We start from the raw sequence: 12,003 nt of genomic DNA on the forward strand, positions 1-12,003 counted from the left end.
TTGAGAGCTAGCTTAAGGACTAGGGAGGGTCAAACGAAGAACTCTACTTAAAAGGTAGGAGTCAAGAACTACTCTCAGACCCACTTAGCATATTTAACTAAGTGTGTGGGGCAGGGTAGGGGGGATCCTAGCTAAACTAGCTCTAAAGCCCTGTGGTGTAAACTAATGAGGTCAGGTCACATTTTGTCATGCGAAAGAAATCAGGAGTTCTACTCACTAAGAGCTCCAAACACTAGCAGCCCAAAGACTAGCAGATCACACCAGGAGCTTTCTCTTGCTATTGTTTCAGTGAAATGAGGCTTATCCACATCCTCCCCCTCACCTTCCTCACACTCCTGCTTTTCCTTCCTCCCACTTTTGCTTTCCTTTTCTTCTGTTTCATTTCCACCCTCCTCTTCATAACCTGTTGAGGCAAGTCAATAAGGGACTGTTCATGAAATCCCTTGCTCAAAAATCACCAATTCTTTTCTCAGAACTGTTCCCCACACCCTCTCTTTAGGAAAAAAAAAAAAAAAAAAAAGATTAACATCAAGTTGGGATACACAGGATGGTGGAGATGCAGTGAACTGTGGAGGGCATAAGGTTGAACTATTTCTCAAGCTATATTTATATTGAGAAACATGAAATTCAGACCAATATCTCAAAACAAATCATAGACTTCCCAATCGAGCTCTTGTTTATTTATTTACTTTTACTGTCAGTTCTTTTTTCAAAGCCTCCATACTCGTCATACACAATAAATGTTCTTCACTACATCTCTGATCTGAGTTCTCCAAAAACTTTCCAAACCATCTTGACATTTCTGGTTGACTTTTTGCTGGTTCTATGCATTTGAAGTTTCTGAACTTTCTTCCAATGTTGAATTCCTGTTGTCATGAATATGGCTATTTGTGAAATGCTTTTTTTTCTTTCAAAAAATCTTCTAATATTTATTTTTCTGTACCTTACTTAGGTGACTATAAGAAAACTGACATTGCCTATCTTTTTTTCCAACAACTTTCTTCCACACTGAGGGTTTAGTGTAACACATGGCACCTTGTATTATAAGTAGTAAAATCGATTGGGATGTCTATGATTTTGAGATATTGGTCTGAATTTCATGAATGTTTCTCAATATAAATATAGCTTGAGAAATAGTTCAATCTTTACTATGGATATATTTTGGACTAAAAGTAAGAGGCTGATGCGACTTTGTTCCTTCATTTAATATAAAATATCATCCAAGAGAGAGAGAGAGAGAGAAAGAAAGAGAGAGAGAACGCACACATGTGTGTTCTCCCTTCTTGTTAATGATTATACTGATTCCCTGTCTCAGGCCTAATGTATATGGAGAAAATTTCCAAAATAAAGAGTATTTCCTTTTTTCTTCTTTTCAAAATCGAATGTACAAGAAAACTGATGTAGGTGGACTAGGGCTGTAGCTCAGTGGCAGAGCACTAGTCTAGCATGTGTGAGGCATTGGTTTTAATCCTTGGCACTACATTAAATAAACAAACAAACAAACAAATAAATAAATAATTGTTTTAAAATATAAAAAGAAAGGAAACTGATGGAGGTTGTGACATAGAAACTGAGCTTTGTCAATTTTTTTATTTTAAAACAGGAAAGCTATTAAAGAATCAGTTAGGCCTTCTTCTTCTCTAAGACTACATTAAATAAATAAATCAACAGAAGAAATAAGTCAAGTCTTCTATTACTGCCATAAGCACTTGTGTAAATCTGGTACTCTGATAACTTTTACTACATTTTGCAAGAGGCATTCTGCAAAAAAAAAAAATCAATAAAAATCAGGACTGAATATTATTCTTATTTAGAGACAATATTTGGTTAGTATTTCTTCTAACATTTCTGTGTTTTAAATTTTTGATATTTTTTTTCTAATTACACACACACACACAAACACAAAACAAAGTATGTTTAAATGTACAAAGCAAGATTTTAGTCAAAATCTACTGGCATTTGCAATACCTATTAATGAATGACAAAATATAAATGACTAAATTTGCCATGGTGAAATTACTATAGATTTTAAAAGACAATTTATTAATAAGGTATCTGTTATTAATTTTAATTGAGCTGCTGTCCTTGAGATATATAACAGCCAAATTACAATGGTTGACTTAAAAGATACCATTCAGTTCTGAAATTCTGAGATGGATCTTTTACACAAAATTTTTACATTTAAATTTTCTTTCATTTAAATTTCTTTAATATTTATAAATGGATGTGTATGTACATATATGATAAAGTTTTAAACAGATTTAAAATGATTATTACCTGTTCCCAAGACTTCTACACTTGACTCTCACTAAGTAAAAAATTATTTTCGCATTTTGAATTTATCAAAACAGGTAATGGCTATATTGGTTTATTATGGCTACCATAAAAATATTACTGTGAATTTAGTGGCTTTAAATGACAGAATAATTCTTTCAACATTGTATAGACTAGCTGTCCAGAATCAAGGTGCTGGTGGGACTGCTCCCTCAGAAGACTGTGGAGAAGAATCCTCTCTTGCCTCCCACATACTGTGCTAGCCCCTAGCAATCTGTGGATTTTAGCAGTTTATGGCCAGTCTCTACCATTATCTTCACATGATTGTCTTCTCTGCACAGTTTCTATAAATAATAAATTCCCCTCTTCCTTTTTTTATGTATTAAGTTCATATACATATAATACATAAAACATGTATACAATTTAAAAAATTATTTTTATGTGGTGCTGAGGATCGAATCCAGGGCCTCTCACATGCCAGGCGAGTGCTCTACCACTGAATCACAACCTCAGCGATTCCCCTCTTATAAGTACAGTAGCCATTGGCTTAGAGCTCATCCTAATCCATTATGAACTTAACTCCATTATGTCACCAAAATCCTTATTTCCCAAAACATCCCATTCTGAGGTTCTGAGTGGACATGAATTTGGAGGATGCCATTCAACCCAATACAGAAACACATTGTGGTCTGTCATTTCTCTTTATCCTACAATAACCTATCCCCCCTGCCACAATGAATTTATATTCCTTCCCAAAGTGAAGAAATCCACAGGAGGTGAATGTGTGAGACACTTGGCAGAGATGGCAACAAACATCTCTAGTTTTTTGTCACCAGTGGAGTAGGAGGTGAGCTTGGGCATGCATTCTGCTTTGGTAGTGATATATAAGAAATCATAATATTTTTGTTCAGCCAGAAGATTTAACAACCACCTTCTGCCTTTTCATTTGTTTGTAAAATAAGAGCTCCATTTCCCAAGCTCCTGGCAAGAGAATGATACATAGGAATCCCTGGTTAATTCAAAGTAACAAGAAATAACAGTTGTTCCTTGAGATCTAGAAATGGTTCCTATCTGTAAAATATTCATTCTCACTGGAAGTAATAGGAAAAACTTTCTCTTTTTATGTACTAAGTACATATACATATAATACATAAAACATGTATACAATTTACCTGTGTTTAAAACTCCATGGAGAGGTGATTAGGAAAAAAATCTAAAAATGCGCTTTCTTACACTGCTCAAGTTGCTATTATAAAAACAAAAACCTTAAACACTGGAAGGCTGAAAAACAACATAAATTTAATTTTGACAGTTCTTGAGGCTATAAAGTGTTAAGAATAAAGTGGCAGCAGAATCTGTGTCTTCTGAAGGCTTGATTTCTAGTTCACAGACAGAATGTTCTTGCTGAGTTCTTAAATGGTGGAAAAGACTACCTATTTTTCTGGGGTCTTTTTATAAGGACATTACTCATAAGGAATCTGTCTTCATGACCCAATCACCTCATAAAGGATCTATCTTTTAATAACATGACCCAAGATTAGTATTTCAAACATTCAGATCTTAGGAGCTCCTTAGAAGAGTGACAAAAAGAAAAACTGTCAAGATACATTAGAATAATCTAGCTTATACTGGGTGATAATGTAGGGTTTTTGAGAGTGTTTATCAATCTCCCTTGCACAGTTTCAACTTTAGAAGATCATTCCTCAAACTGAGAGTGGTGGCATTTGTGTGTAATCCCAGTGACTCAAGAGCATCACAAATTCAAGACCAGCCTGGGCAATTTAGTGAGAAGCCGTCTCAAAATAAAAATTTAAAAAAGGGGGATGGGGATGTAGCTCAGTAGTAGCTGAGTTTACTCCCCAGTGGGACAAAATAAAAAGAAAACAAGAGAGATATATCAAAGTGGTTACCATATAGAAGTGGCTTTAAATATTTACATATTTAGACATTATTATAATTTAATTGCTGTAATATTAACCATAGTTTAATGTCCTATGGAGAAATAAATGACAACATTTCCAATAAAACTTTAGGCAATATTCAAAGTAATTGATTATGTTTATCAGGATAGATTAAATGCTAAAGTAAAGACTATTAAGACTTTGATAACTCAACACATTACCAGATATTTATCACTCAAGTCATAGTCCAAAGCATTTGAAAGAGAGTGAGGTTGCATGAGTCTACTCTGCAGTATCACTCATCTATTCCATCTGCTGGCTCAGTGTTTTCTACAGGACTTGGCCAGGAGACAATAGTCAAAGTACCTGGGAGGATGAGGGAGGAGGAATCTTAGAGACCATATATAGAAGTACCTGCATCCAATGATCAGAACACAGTAATGTGGTCCAAATTGACTGCAAAGGAGGCTAAGGAGTTTGGCCAATCTCTGTGTACATGAAAGAAAGGAGGTGATTCCTAGTTAGCAAAGAGTATCATCTCTGCTATCCTGACGGGGGTTCATGAGGATACACCAGCAACCCTAAATCTCAGAAACCAATTAAAATACATGAAGTTCTTTAAATGCAAAATCATAGTAAATAGCTATTATCATCTTTGTTTTATGGTTCATGTAGAATCAAAATGTAGAATGCAGATCTGCCTCCCAGGTCTGATTCCAGATTTCTAGTTCTCAGTCAGTGTGATCTGCCATTTCCTTATTCAGGAATCATCATCATCCCAAGGGATAATGGAAGGGAAAATCTACTTCAATGTTAGATTTTTTAAAAATTAATTTTTTTCTAATATCTAGTAAGTGGCTTACTTAAGTAAGAATATTGTGAAATCTCATTTGGAAATCTTTAAAATAAATTAGGTTTCATCTCTTTGGATAGTTAGATATTATTCAATATAAAATTTGGGGAAAAAAGACACCACAACCCCTATAAAAGTTCCTCTAGCATTGTCATATAATGTCATTTTAAAGTGTCTATATGATGGGGAGGAGAGAAGCAAGATACAAAGTAGGTAAGTAATAACCTGGACTTTAGTTGGCTGTACAAACTAAAAAAAAAGAAAGAAAGAAAAAAAAAAAGAAAGAAACAACAAAACAAAAAATCCACAGTGCTCATCATAATTTCCACTGACCCTATTTATAAGAATTATACTTCAAACACTAACATTTGTCAGATTACTAAGAAGAACAATACAACAAATAATTTTAGAAAAATGAGAAAATAAGGTATACAGATTTGGTTAAAAATGCTAAAAACCATAATAAATTTAGATGTGAAATATATTTTATATCAGATACTGTGTAAAATATTTAAAATGTGTATTTCTAATAAATATAATGAAGTAATCATTGAAAAAAATATAAAACCAATAAGATAGGAACCTTACTGTATAATTTGTATCTAGTTGTCAAAAGCTGACATACAGTTTTCTGGTTTTTAATATTTGGTCCTGGGATTCCCTTACATTTATGTTAGCATATACTGGAAAGGTTAAAACTACTCAGAACAAAATCATTATTGCTATACTATTTCATGAAGAAAATAATTGGTAAAAAAAAACAAATGCCAAATGTCTTCTTTGATATAAGGAGAACAACTAAGACCAGAGCAGGGAGGAAGAGCATGAGAAGAAGATCAACATTAAACAGGGACAAGAGGTGGGAGGGAAAGGGAGAGAGAAGGGAAATTGCATAGAAATGGAAGGAGACCCTCATTGTTAAACAAAATTACATATAAGAGGAAGTGAGGGGAAAGGGAAAAAAAACAAGGGGGAGAAATGAATTACAGTAGATGGGGTAGAGAAGATGGGAGGGGAGGGGAGGGGAGGGGGAATAGTAGAGGATAGGAAAGGCAACAGAATACAACAGACACTAGTATGGGAATATGTAAAACAGTGGATGTGTAACCGATGTGATTCTACAATCTGTATACGGGGTAAAAATGGGAGTTCATAACCCACTTGAATCAAATGTATGAAATATGATATGTCAAGAGCTTTGTAATGTTTTGAACAACTAATAATAAAAATTTAAAAAAAATTTACCATGAAAAAAACAGAAAATGTTTAAGAAAGAAAAAGACAATTTTTCATCCAAATTGAAACATTTTGATATAAAGTATCTTATATATCATATCCTAGCTTTATTGTAGGTTTGTCTATAAATATGAGCCATAAAATTTCTTTCATTTATTTCATTTTATCCTTTAAGGAAGAGAATGTACATTTACATGTCTAATTTAAAAAAAAAAATTACATTACTGAGATTCCCTGCTGGTATCTAACAACTAGAAACCTAGTATTCTCTTTAAAAAGGACTTCAGAAAACTCCACAGGCAGTCAGAGTTTATTTTATCAGGCAGAAATAAGATACTTTGGATATTGGAAGGGAATCAGAATTTGCTCCCAAACAGATTAGTTCTCATATGATAGAATCCTGGGCAGTGCAATTGGATTACATGTGCCCTTGGATTAATTCCATGGTATTATTGGAAGGGAGAATAAACAACTTTTTCCTAATCTGAAGAATCCATTATGAAACATATCTAAAAGACAATGCTGAGAGCATATGGATAGTTCTCAAAATCTGGGACCTGTGGACAGGCTGAGTCTTTCCCCAAATCTTTGGCAATCTTCTTTTTAAGGACAAGAAAAAAATCTATTTTGGATATAAATTAAAATTTCCTATAAGGATTACAGTTATGTGTTGCTAAAATTTAATTATGCAACATCCAGATTGAAGCAGATGGACTTGGAATAGTTTGGCAAAGAATCAAAGGGATTTTCTTGGTTTCAATATATTGTGGTATAAAAATAACAAAAATGTATTATTTTACATCATTGAAGTCAGATTTTATGTTAAAATAAGAAATTCAAAAGAAAGAAGAAAATAATAGGAAGTGAGGAAGGGATCTCTGAACACATATCAGCCTAGTCACAATCAATGACTCGAATTGCACTTTTCGATAATTTTTAATTTTGCTTATTTTGTAAAACCATTAGCCTAACCTGGATGGAAGGTTATGATCTTTGCTACCAGACAGCTAGTTTTTCACTTTATTAGGTGTTTAGGTTTTGTACTTGACTAAGATATGTGTTGGCAAAGGTGATGGAAATTTATACTGACATTATGAGGATAAGTAAAATATCACCAGTAACCCCTGAAATACTTTTATGTGATTATAAAATATTTAAATTTTAAGACATATACACTTTGAAAAATTATGCCTTAATGTCATGTGCTACTTACTGTGATTTTTTATTATTCAAAAACCATGAAGTTTGGAAATATCAGTAAAGTCTTCAATTGAGATAAAAAAGATTTACTAAATTTATTTTAATTCTAAACAAAGTTTTCTTTCTTGAAACAGTTGGCACATGTTTGTCAGAAAAGCACTTAATTTTCAAGTGAAATGTTACTATATTTTCTTCAACTTAAATCTCAGGCTTCTAATATATTATATTAATAACTCTATATAATGTACCAAAACACCATCTGTACATAGATACATAAAATTATTGCATATGAAAATGATCAGTACTTCAAAATTAATTCATTGAAATCAGATACAACATCTTCCATAAGATTTACCTTACATTTTCTCTCTCAAATCCTTTGGGGAATAAGGTAAAAAATAATTTTTTAAAAAATGAAGTAACAAGTGAGTCACTCTTCTCTGATCAAGTCTGTTAATGCCTCACTTACTTTAATTTTCCTATCTTCTTTTGTAGGTAATGACCCATACGTTTGATTTAAATGTGATGTTTCTACATTGTATGGTAAACAATCTTATATTTAGAAAAAATTCAACCTGAATAGATAATAAATGATGATGTTTTGGCTTTAAAAAGATCCTTAAGTTTTAAAAAATTATCATATTTTTGTATGTTGTGATGTGTAAGGGCTTTTTTAAAGTTGATCAATAAAAGAAAATACTTATAGTATTACAGTAGTCCTATAATGTGAAATATGTTTTAAATTAATCCCAGAAAGCATAGCCTAAATTAAGAACATAGATTATTTTATAGTCACATATGAATTTAAATGAAGAGTGTGTCTTTGATTAAGTTGGGTTAAGTATCTGATCTTATAATTTTCTCATCTGTACAATGGGAATAATATCAACTACATAAGACTTTTATAGAAATTGAACAACATAATACTTTTTTTTACATAATACATTTTTTAAAGACTAGAGAAATTCCTGAAATATTGTAGTAGATACTCAAATTACTATTATGAATCAAACATTTGACTTTCCTAATATGAGCCTTGCCATTATGAGCATAATGGAAAGAGTAAAGAACAGAGTTGAAGCTTTATGGTTTATACCATATCATTGAGGAATATAGTTCAAAAATTAAATATGTAATATCTTATATGTCATATTGTACATATTGCCTTCATATGGTTATTTTCTAGTTCTTGGGGTTGGCTAACTTGGAGGTTCAATCACAAAGCAGGCTATTTGATCACCTTACTCAAATTAGGGTAAATTATAGTCACCCACACATAGTAATCTCTACATGTATTAAAATATATTTATCTGATAGGCATATTTTGAGTACATAATAATATCATTCCAAGTTTTACATAAAAGAAGACTAGATTTCATGTATATTTCTATATTCAGCTGCCTGTTTAGAAAAGAAATAACTCATCCTTGAAAGAAACTGAAGCCAAATCCCCATTTGATTCTTGTTTCTTAAACCCTCTGAATTGATGATGCTGGGGGTAGGGTGTTCCCTGTTCTAATCCATTTTTGGCTTTTGTCTTAATGGAAAAAAATTAAAAACCAATTTTTTTTTTGGATTACAGTAATGCTAAACTGACTCTTCAACAAAATTAAAGTGAGAAATCTATATCTTATATAGACAGTGCTTACTAAAATGTGTTGTTTAAATGAAATATGCACATTTTCCCAGGACACATCAAATTTCTCCAAAGTTGGTGTCTCTGTTCCTCTATTTAGTGTTATTCATATTGAATTTATGATCCTTACCATTGCTGATTTAGCATAAGAGTTTTAGTCATAATTCTGAACTGTTAGGATAAGATTCATATAATAATCATCTGTTTTCTTTAGTCATATTCCATAAAAAACGGCATGTCCACAAAGCATTCTTTCAAAAACTAGTTTATGAACTTGTCTTTGAGGAAAGCAGAAAACACGAATTCCAAATTTCATTTGTTGCAGGTATTATTCCATAATACAGATAATATATAGCACAAAGTTGATACCAGCCTATAATTACTGGTTTTGTTAGTTTTAGTAGGTAACTATGAGTACAAAATGATAATGCTTGGCAAAAATGCCCACTAAATATAGCCCAGTGATTTGCCTGAAATAAAACTCTAGTTTGTATGCCATCATTGGTCATACTCTCTATTTGCTCTCCTTAAGAGAAAAAGTAATGTTTTTTTTGTCCTAAGGACAACAGTAGTGGGTGGGTGTGTCTCCTCCAACCTATCTCTCCTGCCTCCCTCCTCCACAATTTTTCTGTCTATAGGTTACTTAAAGACATAGTTTGTGAGTCTATTCTGTATGAAATCAAATATTTTGCCTAATAAACATAAAAAGACTCTTCCAGGTGAAAAGTTTCAACGTTTTCCTTTCCAAGATCTATCTTCAAATTAAAGGTCTTGTAAATGCATGGCTTTGTTAATTCCTGCATTATTTTATTAGAGAGATTCTATTATCAAAATTTTTTGTTGCACTCATATTTTAAAAATGCAGATATGGTGGTGGGGTACATTATTTAGAGGAATGAGTTAGAATTTTTCATCTCTGACTTTTAATCTAGTCCAAGTGTTTGAAATCAAAGTTTGCTGGGTGGTGGCAACACACACCTAGTAATCACTTTTATTAGAGGAAGCTGAAGTTGAACGATTGCAAATTCCAGGCCAGCCTGGGGAATTTAGGGAGACTGTCTCAAAAAATGAACTCAAATAGAAGTTTTAAAGAATTATCAATTATTTTTCAGTATCTTAGAGAGAGAAAAGAAATGTTAACCCAAAACATTTTTGGATTTTCTAGACCACAGTATTATCTAACAGACCTCTAAGTCCTTAGGGGTGTGGAAAGGCATCTTGGAGAACTTGTTTCCCTTTAATGGTTTAGTCGTGTTTTTCCTCTACATAGTACAATTTAGAATCACTACTTTGCAAATTCAAATGGTTATCTTCAGCACATTAAGCCCCCCACCCCTTTACAACCAAATACTGTAGATCAAAAGTGTGCGGAAATTACTCAATGTTCATGAGAAGAACGGCTTACAGTTTTTGCAAGACTGATTTATTATACAATTTTTAAGCATGCTGGGGTTCCATAAGAACTCTCCTAACTGCCTGAATGTCGGTGACGATTTTTTAAAACACGCAGCATCACGCCTGTGATAGGGAGGGAAGAACAAAGTTAAGTGGCTGCACCAGAACCTTTTCAACCAGACAAAAGGCTCTTCCTTCAATGTCCTTAAACGTAGGGGATCTTTCCTAATATTTTCCAGTAGGGGGAACTAAAGACTCACCATCCAGCATTAGCTAGGCTCTGGGAACTGCGTGAGTTCCTGTAAACCGCCTTCTAATCATCGGACAAGCATCAAACAGATACCAGGAGCCTGTGATCACACGTGGGTCCGGCCACACCGGACGCACCGGGGCACCACAGACACTGGCATCCCTTTGATCAAACGTGGCCTCTCTTAATCATCACCGGTCCCGAATGACATTCACTCTGTAGATTTTGCCGTATTTTCGCGGTGTTATCGTCTCTGGGCAAAAATCCGGCTCTTTTAGAGCAGCTGGTGTTAGCTTAGTTAGGTTACCTAGATCTCCCAGATCAGAATCTGTGTTTACCAAATTTCCTTTCGGACTTGCCCTTCTCTGGAGTGTAAAGGCTTTGGATATCCCCAGCCTCCAAGCTCTTAGTTTCTCGCTTTCCCCATCTTCTGGTGAACTCCCTAGCGTCCCACGATCCCGCGTCAAACTCATCTTTGAGAGGTCATAAGGCAACTGAGTACTGTAAAAGGGGATGCCACCTCTTCCTTTGCCCCCAGCGCCTGGAATTCTTTAGGGCTATAGATCTTGGCTAAAAGGAGCTGGTAGAGGTTAAAGATTTCTCTCCCACGCCCCCCCCCACCCCCGTCTAGGTTTTTCCCCACTTCCTAGTGTCTTTCATAACCATGTAGGAAGTACCAGCACACCACCTTCCCACTCCAAAAGGTGGTTTTATTTCCTTCCTTTCTCCCTCCTGCTCAGCTTCTCATTTTGCTAAAAGGTGAAGAGTGAGTGTTTGTGTGATTTTTACGCGTAATGAGGCTGCGCCCTGGGTCCTAGAGGATGATCTTTTTTTTTTTTTTCAGAAAGCGTGTGCAGCTCCAGCAGACGGAGGGATGAATAATTAGGAAGGGCTTCCATGAAATCACTCACAGAGAAAATTACCTGCCCATTAAACGGGACGCGGCGAGGAGCAGGAGGCTAGAGCCCACCTATCGCCTCCCGAGGCGGGAAGGAGGGGGACGAGGAGGCGCAGAGAAGGGGAAGGAGTTGACCGGTGGCCCCGGTCCTTGGCAGCCAGCGGAGCTCCAAATTTGTTAATTTCCGTCCCCCTAGGGCTCTCGACTCTCCAGACCCCTCCACAGTCCCCGGCGGGCTGTTGCCCCGTGCACGAGGGGGTGGCGGAGTCTGGAGGTGGAGAGCTCAGTGCACCCCCTCATCCCCCCACCCCTCCCCGGGGCAGACTCCCAGCAGCTTCATTCCTCCCCTCCCCTCCCGCC

Source organism: Marmota monax, unplaced genomic scaffold, assembly GCF_021218885.2.
Source record: "Marmota monax isolate L192 unplaced genomic scaffold, Marmota_monax_Labrador192_F-V1.1 WCK01_AAM20220418_F8-fsc00016, whole genome shotgun sequence".
Lineage (NCBI taxonomy): Eukaryota > Metazoa > Chordata > Mammalia > Rodentia > Sciuridae > Marmota > Marmota monax.